Source organism: Prionailurus viverrinus, chromosome D2 (assembly GCF_022837055.1).
Source record: "Prionailurus viverrinus isolate Anna chromosome D2, UM_Priviv_1.0, whole genome shotgun sequence".
Taxonomy (NCBI): Eukaryota; Metazoa; Chordata; class Mammalia; order Carnivora; family Felidae; genus Prionailurus; species Prionailurus viverrinus.
In genome coordinates, this window is record NC_062571.1 from 52,953,104 (window position 1) to 52,966,974 (window position 13,871).

Sequence of the window (13,871 nt, forward strand, 5' to 3'; positions counted from 1 at the left end):
AGCCAGTAATTGCGGCCCACATCTGAGTCCACAAACCCCCAGCTCTTGACCCACTGCTTGTTACTCTCCCTCATTCAGCATCAGACAACTTTTAGTCTAGGCACTTCCCTATAGATGAAGCTTTGGCCCAACCCTACTTGCAGAGGGCTTGAACTTTGACAATCTAATTTCCCCTCCTCCGTGTACCTTAATAATCCTCTGGTGAGTTCCTGATGCTGCTGCCAATAGGTTTTCTCTTTGCCACCATTTCTCCTTCTCAAGACGGAAGACTTGAGTAAAGCTTCCGTTTTATTTTAAAAGACAACCCAAGTCTTTGTTCTCAGCTTTCAAATTTTTTTACCAGATGCTCTCAGTTTCCCATTCCAAACCTTTTCTTCTTTTTTTTTTAAATTAATTTTTTTAACGTTTATTCATTTTCTTGAGAGACAGAGCGCGAGTGGGGGAGGGGCAGAGAGAGGGGAGACAAAGAATCTGAAGCAGGCTCCAGGCTGAGCTGTCAGCACAGATCTCGAGCCAGACGTGGAGCTTGAACCCAGGAACCATGAAATCATTACCTGAGCCGAAGTCTGACGCTTAACCAATGAGCCACCCAGGCGCCCCTCCAAACCTTTTCAACTAACCTATCCTCTCTTGGTCTCGCTTGCTCATCCAATTCCTGTCAACAAGTTCTGTCCCAATCTACAGCCTTTGCTAAAACATTCACTCAGCCTCAGCCTGTCAACTTCGTGCCTTCCATTTCAGTCCCTGAGAGCTACTCTCTTCCAAACAAGGTTCTCATCAGGGGTGTTTTTGGCTTCTCTGAGCTCAACAAGCATCTCCCCGTGCGCCCCGCCCCTTTCATAGCACCTCTGCCTGGACTTGGCACAACAGATACTGTTTGTGACAGAGCACAAGATGGTTCTGTTATTTATATGGCTGCTCAGGCTTTGTCTCCTTACGCAGCGGGGGAGGGGCAGAGAAAGGGAGATAGAGAATCTGAAGCAGGCTCTAGGCTCTGAGTTGTCAGCACAGAGCCTGATGCAGGGCTCGAACTCATGAGTCATGAGATCATGACCTGAGCCGAAGTCAATGTTTTACCGGCTGAGCCACCCAGGTTCCCCTGCCTACTCTTTTCTGTACAGTCCTTCAAACTATAACTGCTTTGAAATCAAAGACTCTTACTATTCACCTTCAATACAATGCAAAAGAGATAGGTGTTTAATAAAACAGTTTAAACTGAGGGTGGGCTAAGATTTTAAAAGCAATAATAGGATACTGCCCCTTGTCTAAACAGGACAAAACAAAACAAAAAGCCCACTCTTGCTGCCCTGCAGTACAGTTTCCACGATTTTATAAGAAAATCCTTCCTGAGAATGAAATTCAATCAATTAAATATTAAAATACGGAATTCACTAAAGAGTATGAGTATTATAAGCTAGGATCTGCTTAAAAAAAAAAAAAGCAAAGTATTACTCAAAAGCTTACAAACTGCAAAAGGTTAAGTGCAGGCTAAAACCCTTTCGTTTCCTAACTTGGATCAGTTTATATAACTCAGAAGATGGAAAAACTTGGAATACGGGCCTAAAACAACACTGACTTATTTCCATTCAAGTTATACTACAAGGGAAAAAAATGTGAAGTTTGAAAACTTTCCTTTGCAAAGCCAGATTCAGATAAACTGAAGGAAAAAGAAATAGATGCCATGAATCCAGCCTATACAGCTTCACAATGATTTATTTTTGTCCATTTAAAGTAGAGTCTTCTTTCCTGTTCTTCAAACAGTATCTCTCTTTAGCTGGCTGCAGAAAAGCTAATCTGAAACCCATGTGGCCTGGCTTGTGCCAGGTTCACAAACCACGCTGGTATTGTATACCCTTCCATTACTGCATGACCTGGTCCCTAGGTCAAGCCAGCCTGGCCAGTGCAGAAGAAATACATGATGATCACCAGAAAAAAGAGCCACTCAGAAGTACACACTTTATTCAAGGTGGGCGGGAATCAGCAGATTGAAAGGTATGTGTCATTCTTGCATAAATCTGCATGCCTGTTACTGTTCCCCTTCACCCTGCTGTGCACCTGAATCCTGTGTTCCTGGACTGCCAGAACTGAAACTGGCTGCCCAGCTGGGCTGGGACAGCCTCCTGCACTCCACTGCCAGCATCACCAACTTGTGAACACAGTTTTAGAGCCACGTGGCTAATCTCCTGTCCAACATCTGCAGCTGGCTGCTGTCCTCACCTTTGTCCCAGAAGTCTCTGTAAACAGTGGTACTGCAGCTGTACTCACTGCCCAGGAGATGCCAGCTCTTCTCCCTGGCCCCAGTCCCACTGCAAGAGGTGAGACTACTAGTGTTATCAAGAGCAGCTGCTTAGTAGTATAAAACGAAGGGTAGAAGGCTCAGGGTGGGCAGACAATTTTTTGTGGCTCTAGTGACAGCAACTTTGGACATGGGCTATTCTCCCAGGAAGAGCCTTTTATCATCATAAAATCTTTTCATGCCCAACTTATCTTCCTAGCAGTCACGTTCACAGAGGCAGAACTAAGCGGTTTCTTTATTAAGCAGTCAAGGACTCTATGGCCAGTGTCTTTAGGATGGCCTATCTCACACCTAGGTGTTAAAAAATGAACTGGGCCAATCAGATTCTCTCTTTCTGGAATTCTACTAGAAATATAAAAACAGTTTTCCCACTGGAAGTACAATCTGAGACGAGCACACATGCAGAGAAAAGCTGAGTCATGATAATGGCAGAATATGAACAACGAAGAATTAATAGCTCCCACTGTTTGACTCCCTAGAATGACACTTCCATGATATCTGGTTCTAGCACAGCTTCTATTCTGCAGCTTTCACCACATCCCTAATTTGACGTAGTACAAGAGAACCTCTGACCTTTGTAGTCAAAGAACTCAATTACAAAGCAGTGCACCTATGTGCAGTAATGGTGTCGCATCACCCAAGAGGCAGACTCCCATGGTTAAGCTATACGGGATGTAATCCCATGCTTCCAGCTACAGCATCAGCCTAAACCAGATCTTGGAAATACCATTATGTGAGTGTGACCAACAGAACAGAAGAATTCACGAAAAAGCCAAGAAGCACTTTCATTTTTAAATAGCTGTGAAACTATTTCATGGGTCATACAACTTACGTTGCTAATTTTTATATAAAATCCAGTCTTGTAAATAACAGCATACTTTATCAACTATGTTTAAATCTTAGAATTTATAAAGTCCAAGTTTAAACCAATGTTCCTTTCCCACACATGATACATACTAGTCAAACAAATAAAAACTATTTCCTTTATAATTCACCAGATAAAACAGCATGAATTACTGGTCTGCTAGGTCCAAGTCTGTCTGATAACAGCTGTGCGCTCTTAGGAAAAGACACCTCACCTCTTCGAATCTCATTTTAAAATGAAGATTGTATTAAAATGATCTTTAGGGAACTTCCCAGCTCTAAAAGATGATAGACTTCTGCTCTAGTACTCTAGGAGTGAACTCATCATTTGCAAAGATAAAATTCATTCATTTAACAAATATCTAAGGGCCAGCTACTGAGGCAGGTATGCAAGGTACTGGGCATAGAGCAGTGAACAAAACATAAAAACACCTTACTCTCATAAAAATTACATTCTGATCCAGAAAACAGACAGAAAAACACATAAGTTTTCTAGGTCATGATAAGCACTTTGAAGAAAAATAAAATGAAGTAAAAAATAAATAAAATGAAGCTAAGAGGGAAAGAGAGCAAGAAGATAGAAGATAGAATATAAAAAGACTTCTATTTTAGATAAGGAAATCAGGAAAGATATTTCTGTTAAGGTGACATTTGAGTAGAAGTCTGTCTAAGGGAAGAGGTCAATAGCCCATTCAGAAATCTGGGAAAAGACAGTTTCAGACAGAAGAAAGTACTAAAGCCCTGAGGGACCTGAGTGGGCCTCAAGGAACAGCAAAGAAGTCAGTGTAGTCAGAGTGAGTAAGGGAGAGAACCATAGATAATGACCAAGATTCAACAGATGAGACCTGAGAGGAAAGGTTTAAATGCTTCCAATAGAAAGAAGATTCATACCAATGTGGTTTCTGGCTTCTGCAGGAGTCCATTATATTCCAAACATATAGGCAAAAGGTAAGTCCACAACTGTAATGTACCATCTATCTAACTTAGAAGTAAGCAAAAGTGGGGCTGCAGATGTCCAAATTAGTATAAACTACATAGGGAAATTTGCTTTGGGAAGCCATGTGATATGGAATCTGGAGTCATTAAGATTTTCATTTCTTTAACTCCAGTTAAGCTTCGGCAAATCTATCCTAAAGAAAACACTATGAAAGAAAAAGCCACATACAAGGACATATTAACAGAAGCATTATTTATAATAGCCTAAATGACCAATAAGCAAGTAAATTATGGTATAACAATAGGTAAGGCAGACTCTTGAAAAATATGAAAATTATGTAGTAACATAGCAGGGAAGAAGGAGGATAGAAAACTGTATCTTTGCTACAATTACACCCCCCCACACACCCACAAAAAAGGATATGTATGAATAGAGAGAGACTGGAAGGAAACAAAAAATGATGGCAGTTGGTTCTGTTGGGGAAGCAGGATTATTCTTACTTATAAAGGTAACACTTGTTCAGTACAAACTAGATTGCTTTGCTGTGGTTTTCCTACTTCATTATAATGTATACTAAGACCTAGAATTAAGATAACAATAGAAATTCCTATGATCATGTACTTGACAAGAGGCCCACGCTTATTTCTATTCCATGGAGGTCTTCTTAGTAACCCTGCAATAGCTAATGATGCTGATGTTCTTTCTTGAAGCTTCTTTCCTTCGCCTCCATGGCCACAGACATACTCCTAGTACTTCATTCACCCAGGTCTCTCCTGATGTGTTCTCTTCTTCCTTCTGGTTCCTAACAACATTTACCTATTATCTGTTTTTCATCTTCTCCCTCCTCTCCAAAAATATGACTCTCAAGAGATGTGTGCCCCAGTGCCAGTCTCTTTCCCCAAACTATGTAACTGCAATCTCACTGCCCACTAGTAATTTCCTCTCAGATCAGATGTGAGGACATACCAAACTCTATGTGTCTTTAGTCAAATCATCACCACACCAAACTAGTTTTCTCTCAATTGACTCCCCTACATTCAAGAGAACTATAACGCCCCCATTCAGTGGAAGAAATTTTAACACAACCCTAACATCAAGTTTGCCACCATCCTGATCACTCCCACCGGTCTCTTACTGCCACCAATCCAGTAATACCTCCATGCTAATATCTTGGGTCTTTGTGGTCCTTATTACTTCTTATAAGCTAGATTACAGGAAATTCCTAAATAGTTTTTCTGACCCTGGCTAAACACTAAAACCGAAGAAAAATATCCCAACCTCTCCCTTGTTTTAAAAAAAAAAAAAGACTTCAATATCTGGGTAAGATGAAAGTATTCTACGTGCATTTTCTTATTTAATCCTCAAAACAGAATTAGATACTATTATTATTTCCATTTTGTAGGGTTTTTTTTAAAAATAGAGAATTAGGAAAATAACCAGCCCAGACACATATATGGCAAGTAGGCGAACAGGAATCCAACGCAGGCAGCTTGCTCCAGAGCCTGTATTCTTCATCACTGGTTACTCAGTCTAAGTCCTAAGCTTGGCAGTCAAGCTACCACATAATCCTGCCTTAATTAAGCCTGCTGCCTACCTCTGGGCTGTCCTTATTCCCAAATGAGAATAGTAGAGTGCAATATTTAAGAGCGCTGGGCTCTGAGGCTAACCTGTTGTCACTTAACGCATGACCATGGACAAACTGCCCTCTTCTAAATCTGTTTCTTCTATATAAAATGGGAACACTAAGGTGCCTACCTTGTGCAGTTGGGAAGATTAAATATAATTTAGAAAATTGTAACCCAATGCCTTGCTCATAGCAAGCCCTTAGTAAAGGTTTGCCATCCTAATCACCATAATTCCAGCCCCCTGCAATTCCTGCCTATTCTTTTCCTGCCTAGTTTTGAAGATCAAGGTCTTGTACAGCCCACAGCAATCTGCTTCTCTTCTGGATGCAGAGAGTATTTTTTGCTCACTTGTCATTAACCATACATTGATCTGTATTTAAAAAAAATTACAGTATCATTCATAATATCTACTGTATGCAGAGAATGCTTTAGTCACTCCACATGGACTTACGTACTCATTTTAATCCCCATCATGACCTTCTGAAATAGGTACTATCATTATCCCCCTTTTACCAAGTGACGAAACTAAGGCACAGAAAGGTTAAACAGCATGCCTATGGGTTGTACAACTAATATGTAGAGGAGTCCCACAAATCTAGTTCTAGAATCCATGTTCTTTACCATGACTTAATATTTCATATCCGTTGTTTCCATGTTTCCTCCAGGAAACTGCAATCTTCTCTAGATCCCCCATAAGGCCAAATATAGACTCTTCCGCAGATTGACAAGCAACAAATATTTGATGGATTGATATTCCCAATGCTGCATAATCATGTGCATCAGGACCTAAGCCCTCTGTTTGCATTTATTCTGTTCTTTTGCCATTCTTTTTCAATAACTGTCTTCAAATTACCTGTAGCCAAGCTATTATAAACATAAATGTCATTTATTACAATTCTGTATGAATGTGGGATTTGGTTCATGCCCTAAGATATGGAAGAACCTCTCTTTCCAGACTTCACAATTTCAACTTTGCTAATGCAGACCTAAAAAGTATGCAAAGATGATCTCAGAAAACTTTTCCTCAATAATTTGACTAGCGTTGATTTCTTTTCATCATCAAGAACTAAATGTAGAAAACACAAAGCAAGATTTTACTTCCATTTTACCAATAGCTATTTGAAAGTACTTTAAACTGATATTTCAATTCCATTCTTCCTCCACCCCAAAGACAAACACCACACAAATGCCTTCGTGTCCGCTCTCTGTGGGGATGAAGTCAATTTAGGGAAGAAAAATAAGTCCTTCTGTTTTGAGGCTCTTTCTTTTACATCATTTTCTCTTTTTTAACACTCCAACCACACTTCGTTTATTCAAAGGTACTAAAGCCCTTTCATACTCAGTCTTTCCCATATGGTACTCTTCCACTCGGGAAACGGCTTCCCTAACTTTGTGACTAAGTAAGTACTCAATTTTCAGATCTGTTTAGCTGTCATCTTCTCAGAGAAGCTTTCTCTACATCCCTCCTCTAAATTGAGGCCCACTTTTTAGAGTCACTGTACTCTTTATTTTTCCTTTACAGAACTATTACAGTTTATAATTGTGTTTATTTTTGTAATTAGTTGACTAATTTCTTATTTTCCCCACAGGACTACAAGTTATAAGGTCTGAGACCAAATATGAAAACACATATTCTGACTTCCATACCTTCCTCCACATTTCATGTTCTCAGTGGTGCTCTAGAGAACAACAAGGAATTATCTGCTGTGGCCTACACACAAAGTGATCCACAGGACTTTGCATATCCTCAAATGGCTGATCAAATACCTTGGTGGTCTGTGTGCTGGAGAGAGCCCCAGACTCCATTACCTCCTACTGTGTTGGCCAGACAATACTTAAGAGGACAACTGATGTGCCTGGACACTGTTTCTCTACATGGATTTTAAGCTCTCCACAGTCCACTGAAATGGTTATGGTTTTACAAACCCTACTCCATATCTCTACAGGTAAACCTGCCAGATGAATGAATATGTATTTCATTAGGCATATACATTCTGAGAGAAAGGTTGAAGGGTTCAATAGATGGTTTATGTTTTACTTTCTACTTACACATAAACCAAAATGTATAGCCAAACAAACTGTACGTAATGGCCAACCTAGGGCAACCTAAACAAAAGTACACTCAGCATGAAGGGCATTAACAAAAAGGCATGGATCTGAATTAAAACCTAAGGAATTTAAGGAAAAGGAGAAATAGCACAAGGGGCATTATTAAGAAGGCACAGAACAGTTGGGGTGAAGGGCACCTGGGTGGCTCAGTCGGTTAAGCTTCTGACTCTTGATTTCAGCTCAGGTCATGATCTCACAGTCCATGGGATCAAGCCCCACATCAGGATCTGTTCTGACAGTGCAGAACCTGCTTGAGATTCTCTCTGTCCCACCCCCACTAGTACTGTCTCTCAAAATAAATAAATAAACATTAGAAAAAAAAAAAAGAATAGTAGGGGTGAACTCCTTAGATGTTCCCAACATTCAAAGTAACGGACATGGATTCTCAAAGTTACTTCAATCTTGGAATAACATCAAATTTCTTTAGGTCCTCTCAAAACAGGTCAACCTTCAGATTTTAGCTGAAAGCAAAACACAACAGGAGCCAACAGTATACTAATTATTTGTCTTCCTAACCCCTAATCACATGAAAGGCAATCTGCGACGCAAGCTTGCAGATCAGAATTGGGAGACCCCTAGATGTCACCAGCCTATCTCAACACTCAACCTCTGGTGTAGAATAAAGGCACCAGATCTAATGTTCCATAGTTCTTTATTAATATGCTATTATACAGGAATAGCATCAAAAACCATGGAATTAATAGAGCTACTAAACTTTGTACTGCCCAGACCAACCCAAATGTTCTCTCTTCAATTCTCCATAACAAATTTAAGTAGGATATTGTAAACACGACACATATACAAAAGGCAGATGAGAAAAATGGTGATACAGAAACCACTAGACATACGGTATTACTGAGAGAAATGAAAATATTTATCTTTCAAAAAGAGAAGACTTAAAGAGAAACTCATAGTCCTTTAAGTACCAAGAGACAAATGGTACAATAATGACTTACTATATTTTACTTTATGGCACACAATTAACCAGTAGGTAAAGATTTCATGGAAGCATTTGACTCAACTGAAAAGCAAAATTTAATATCTATACAGACTTCCTTTAAAATATATAGGCTGCCTCCTTTGTCACTGGATGTCTCAGAAGCGAAATGAGTAGCTCCCTAGACTATTTTAGAGCAGGAGTCAACAAACTTTCTTCAAAGGGATCTGAGGGCCACATATGGTCTCTGCTACATATTCTTGCATGTGTGTTTTTATAACCCTTAAAAACATAAAAACCATCTTTAGCTTACAGGCCATATAAAAACAGGTAGTTTACTGATCCTTGTTTTAGGGAGGTGATTTCCAATAGAAATATGAGTCGCATATGTATTTAAAATTTTCTAGGGGCACCCACAAACATATGGCCAACACATGGCTTTGACAAAGCAAGAAAGAATATCCAATGGAATAAAGACGGTCTCTTCAGCAAATTCTGCTGGGAAAACTGGACAGCGACATACAGAAAAATGGACCTGGACCACTTTCTTACACCATACACAAAAAGAAACTCAAAATGGATTAAAGACCTAAATGTAAGACAGGAAGACATCAAAATGCTAGAGGAGAAAGCAAGCAAAAACCTCTTTGACCTCGGCCCCAGCAATTTCTTACTCAACATGTCTCCAAAGGCAAGGGAAATAAAAGCAAAAATGAACTACTGGGACCTCATCAAAATAAAAAGCTTCTTCTGCACAGCAAAGGAAACAATCAGCAAAACTAAAAGGCAACCGACAGAATGGGAGAAGGTATTTGCAAACAACATATCAGATAAAGGGTTAGTATCCAAAATCTATAAAGAACTTATCAAACTCAACACCCAAAAAAACAATCCAGTGAAGAAATGGACAAAAGACATGAATAGACACTTCTCCGAAGAAGACATCCAGATGGCTCACAGACACATGAAAAAATGCTCAACATCAGTCATCATCAGGGAAATACAAATCAAAACTACAATGAGATATCACCTCACACCAGTCAGAATGACTAAAATTAAAAACTCAGGCACCAACAGATGTTGCCGAGGATGCGGAGAAAGAGGATCTCTTTTGCACTGCTGGTGGGAATGCAAGCTGGTGCAGCCACTCTGGAAAATAGTATGAGGTTCCTCAAAAAGTTAAAAATAGAACCACCCTATGACCCAGCAATTGCACTACTAGGTATTTATCCAAGGGATACAGGCATGCTGTTTCAAAGGGGCACATGCACCCCAATGTTTATAGCAGTGCTGTCGACAAAAGCTAAAGTATGGAAAGAGCTCAAATGTCCATCAATGGATGAATGGATAAAGAAGATGTGGTATATATATACAATAGAGTATTGCTCAGCACTCAAAAAGAATGAAATCTTGCCATTTGCAACTACGTGGATGGAACTAGAGGGTATTATGCTAAGCGAAATTAGCCAGAGAAAAACAAATAATATCATATGACTTCACACATATAAGGAATTTAAGATACAAAACAGATGAACATAAAGGAAGGGAAGCAAAAATAATATAAAAACAGGGAGAGAGAAAAAACATAAGAGACTCTTAAATACAGAGAACAAACAGGGTTGCTGGAGGGGAGATGGGCTAAATGGGTAAGAGGTATTAAGGAATCTACTCATGAAATCATTGTTGCACTATATGCTAACTTGGGTGTAATTAATAAATTAATTAATTAAAAAAATTTTTTTCTAGGGTCTCCTGGGTGGCTCAATCAGTTAAATGTCTGACTCCTGATTTCAGTTCAGGTCATGAGCTCACAGTTCATGGGTTCAAGCTCAGAGTTGGGCTGTTAGCACAGAGCTTGCTTGGGATTCTCTCTCTTCCTTTCTCTCGGCCCTTCCTCCTCCTCCCTCTCTCTCTCTCTCTCTCTCTCTCTCACACACACACACACACACACACACACACACACACACACACACTCTCTCTCTCTCTCTCTCTCTCTCAAAATAAACTTTAAAATAGAAAACAAAAATTTCTAATATCTACATTTAAAAGGTAAAAAGAAACTGGTGAAGTTTACTTTAATATTTTTTATTTAATCCAATATATCAAAAACTTATTCTAACATGAAAACAAAATTGCTAATGAGATCTTTTACTTTTTTTTTTTTATAAAACTAAGTCTTCAAAATCCAGTGTATATTTTACACTTATAGCATGTCTCAATTCAAATTAGTCCTATTTCAAGCCCTCATTAGCTACATGTGGCTAGTGACTATCACACTGGACAGAGTGATTCCAGAAAAACTTAATGCATTCCACTGAAAAAGAGAAGAGATAACCTTCCAAGGAGTATCTGGGTAGCTCAGCTGGTTAAGTGTCTGGCTCTTGATTTCAGCTCAGGTCATGATCTCACAGTCGGGGAGTTCAAGCTTCATGTTGGGCTCTGAGCTGACAGCATGGAGCCTGCTTGGGATTCTCTCTCTGCCCTTCCCCAGCTCATACTTTCTCTCTCTCTCAAAATGAAAAACTTAAAAAAAAAAAAAGAGAGAGAGAGATAATGTTTCAATCAACACTTATTTCTAATGCTCCAAATCAATGAGAAAAAAAATGTATTAGTCAATAAATGACTATTGAGATGATTGGCATGCTACCAGGAAAAATACAACTGGATCGCTTCCTGTGCCTTACTCCAATATAAAGTCCAGACAGAAATGAGAAGTCAATCAAAAAAAGTAAAACAAATTCAAAGACCAGTAAAGAGAAAAGAATGCCCAAAACGGGGGGGGGGGGGGGGGGGGGATGTTATCTTAACCATCAGATAGGCAAAGATTGAAAAAGAGTCATTTCCTCTGATTCAATAAAACTGAGTTTTACAAATCAGATAATATTGATGGGAACATAAACGTATATGATTTTTCTTTTTTTCTTCTTTTTTTTTTTAACTTTTTAACACTTATTTAGAGAGAGAGAGAGAGAGAGAGAGAGAGAGAGAGAGAGAGTGTGTGTGTGTGTGTGTGTGTGTGAGAACAGAGGAGGGGCAGAGAGAGAGGAAGACACAGAATCCAAAGCAGGCTCCAGGCTCTAAGCTGTCAGCACACAGCCCAATATGGGACTCAAACTCACAAGCTGTGAGATCATGACCTGAGCCAAACTCGGACACAACCAAATGAGCCACCCAGGCACCCCCATATATGACTTTCCTTAAGGGCAGCTTTGCAATCTGTATAAAAAAATATGTACTTCACTTCTGGAAATTCACCCTAAGAGGTAATGATAAAGGCAAAAAGATGAAGGCATAAGGATATTCACTGAAGTGTGATCCCTGAGACAAAACAGTTAGAAGCAACTTAAGTGTCCATTAACAGGATGGATTAAATCAAATACAGTCAGTAAGATAATGTAGGTCTCTTACAGAAAGATGTTGACATTGCTGAGGGGAAAATGCAGGTTATTAAACAGCATGCACAGTGTGATCCCATTTATGTAATTGCAAAATTTCATATAAATGTTTATGTTCATAAAGAGACAACAGAAGGATATTTAATAAAATGTATATAGTGATTATGTCTGATAGATATAGATTTGGATAATTTTCTTTGGACATGACTATACGGGTTTATCTTCATTTTTGTTTATATTTGAGAGAGAAAGAGAGAGCAGGGGAAGGGCAAAGAGAGAGGGACACAGAGAATCCGAAATGGGCTCCATGCTAAGAGTGGAGAGCCCCGTGTGGCACTTGAACTTATGAACTGTGAGATCATGACCTGAGCCGAAGTCGGACGCTTAACCGATTGAGCCACCCAGGCGCCCCTATCTTCATTTTTCATGATGATCAGATCACCTGACATCTTTGATACTAGAGGTGTTTTTATACCTTCTCAGCATGATGATTTTTTTTCAACTAGCACTGTTAGAAATATCTTTTACACATGCAATTTTAGATAGTGTGCTACATGTACCACAGTGTAGTGAACACATTCTTTCAGTGAGATGACACTGTCTTAATGCTCAAATGCAACTGGTACTCTTAGGAATATTTTTTAATACATGTGACTTTACAGAGCATATTACCTACGGCACAGTGTGGTGAACTCATTCATTCACTGAAATAACACTACTCTGATTCAAGGAATTATTAGCACTCTTAGAAACATGTTTTAAACATGTGTTTTTACACAGTGCTATACATGTACCACAAGGTGGTGAATACATTCCTTCAATGGAATAATCAGCTGGCGATTTTTATCTTTTCTGCTTAATATGAAACTTATTTTTTTAACTTTAAAAATTCTTGAAGAGAATTAAAAAGGAAATGTTAAAAGTAAACAGCCTTATATTTAGTGAGTAATTATTTTCACAGGTTGTTGAGAGAATGAGGAGAAATATAGGTGGCAAAGAAACCTAATAAACCAGACATAAGAAGAAGCCACCGACCTTTCCCAGGTTAAGCTATAATTTCATTCCTGGACAAAGCACAGGAAAGATAAGTATTTTGACTCCATCTTCTTGAAGGAATAATGTTACACAATAATACTTATCAAAAAAACAATTCTTTGGAGATGAAACACATCTTTGAAATATAGCTACAGATGAAGAAAACTTCCTTTTTTAACCCCAAAAACTATTCTATGTAATTCTAGGAGTTTACCCAGAGCTAATATCACTAGAAAAGCTCCCTGAATTCTGCAGAAATTACAGACTATGAACAAAGTAATATATTTTCAGGTCTTCGTAAATTATCAAAAAAGTCTACCAAAAATAAGGGAAGAGTTCATGTGAAGAATTCTTTGCTAGTTTGCCTTCCACCCCTCAACACACTAAGTCACTTAAAATACAGACATGAATAGGGGTGCTTGGATGGCTCAGTCGGTTAAGTGTCTGACTTCAGCTCAGGTCAAGATCTTAGGGCTTGGAGTTTGAGCCCCGCATCAGGCTCTGTGCTGATAGCCTGGAGCCTTAAGCGTGTTTCTGATTCTGTGTCTCCCTTTCCTTCTGCCCCTCCCCTGCTTGCACTCTATCTCTGTCTCTCAAAAATTAATAAACATTAAAAAAAAATTTTTTTTGAAGACAGATATGAATAAAGGTAATTTCATAAAACGTCATATTT

The 13,871-nt window shown here is 39.0% G+C and overlaps 1 protein-coding gene across 8 annotated transcripts in view; it reads right to left on the minus strand.

The window, feature by feature from the left end:
- Positions 1–13,871, minus strand: part of CPEB3 (cytoplasmic polyadenylation element binding protein 3) — a 196,195-nt gene that overhangs the window by 65,396 nt on the left and 116,928 nt on the right. The window lies entirely within an intron of this gene.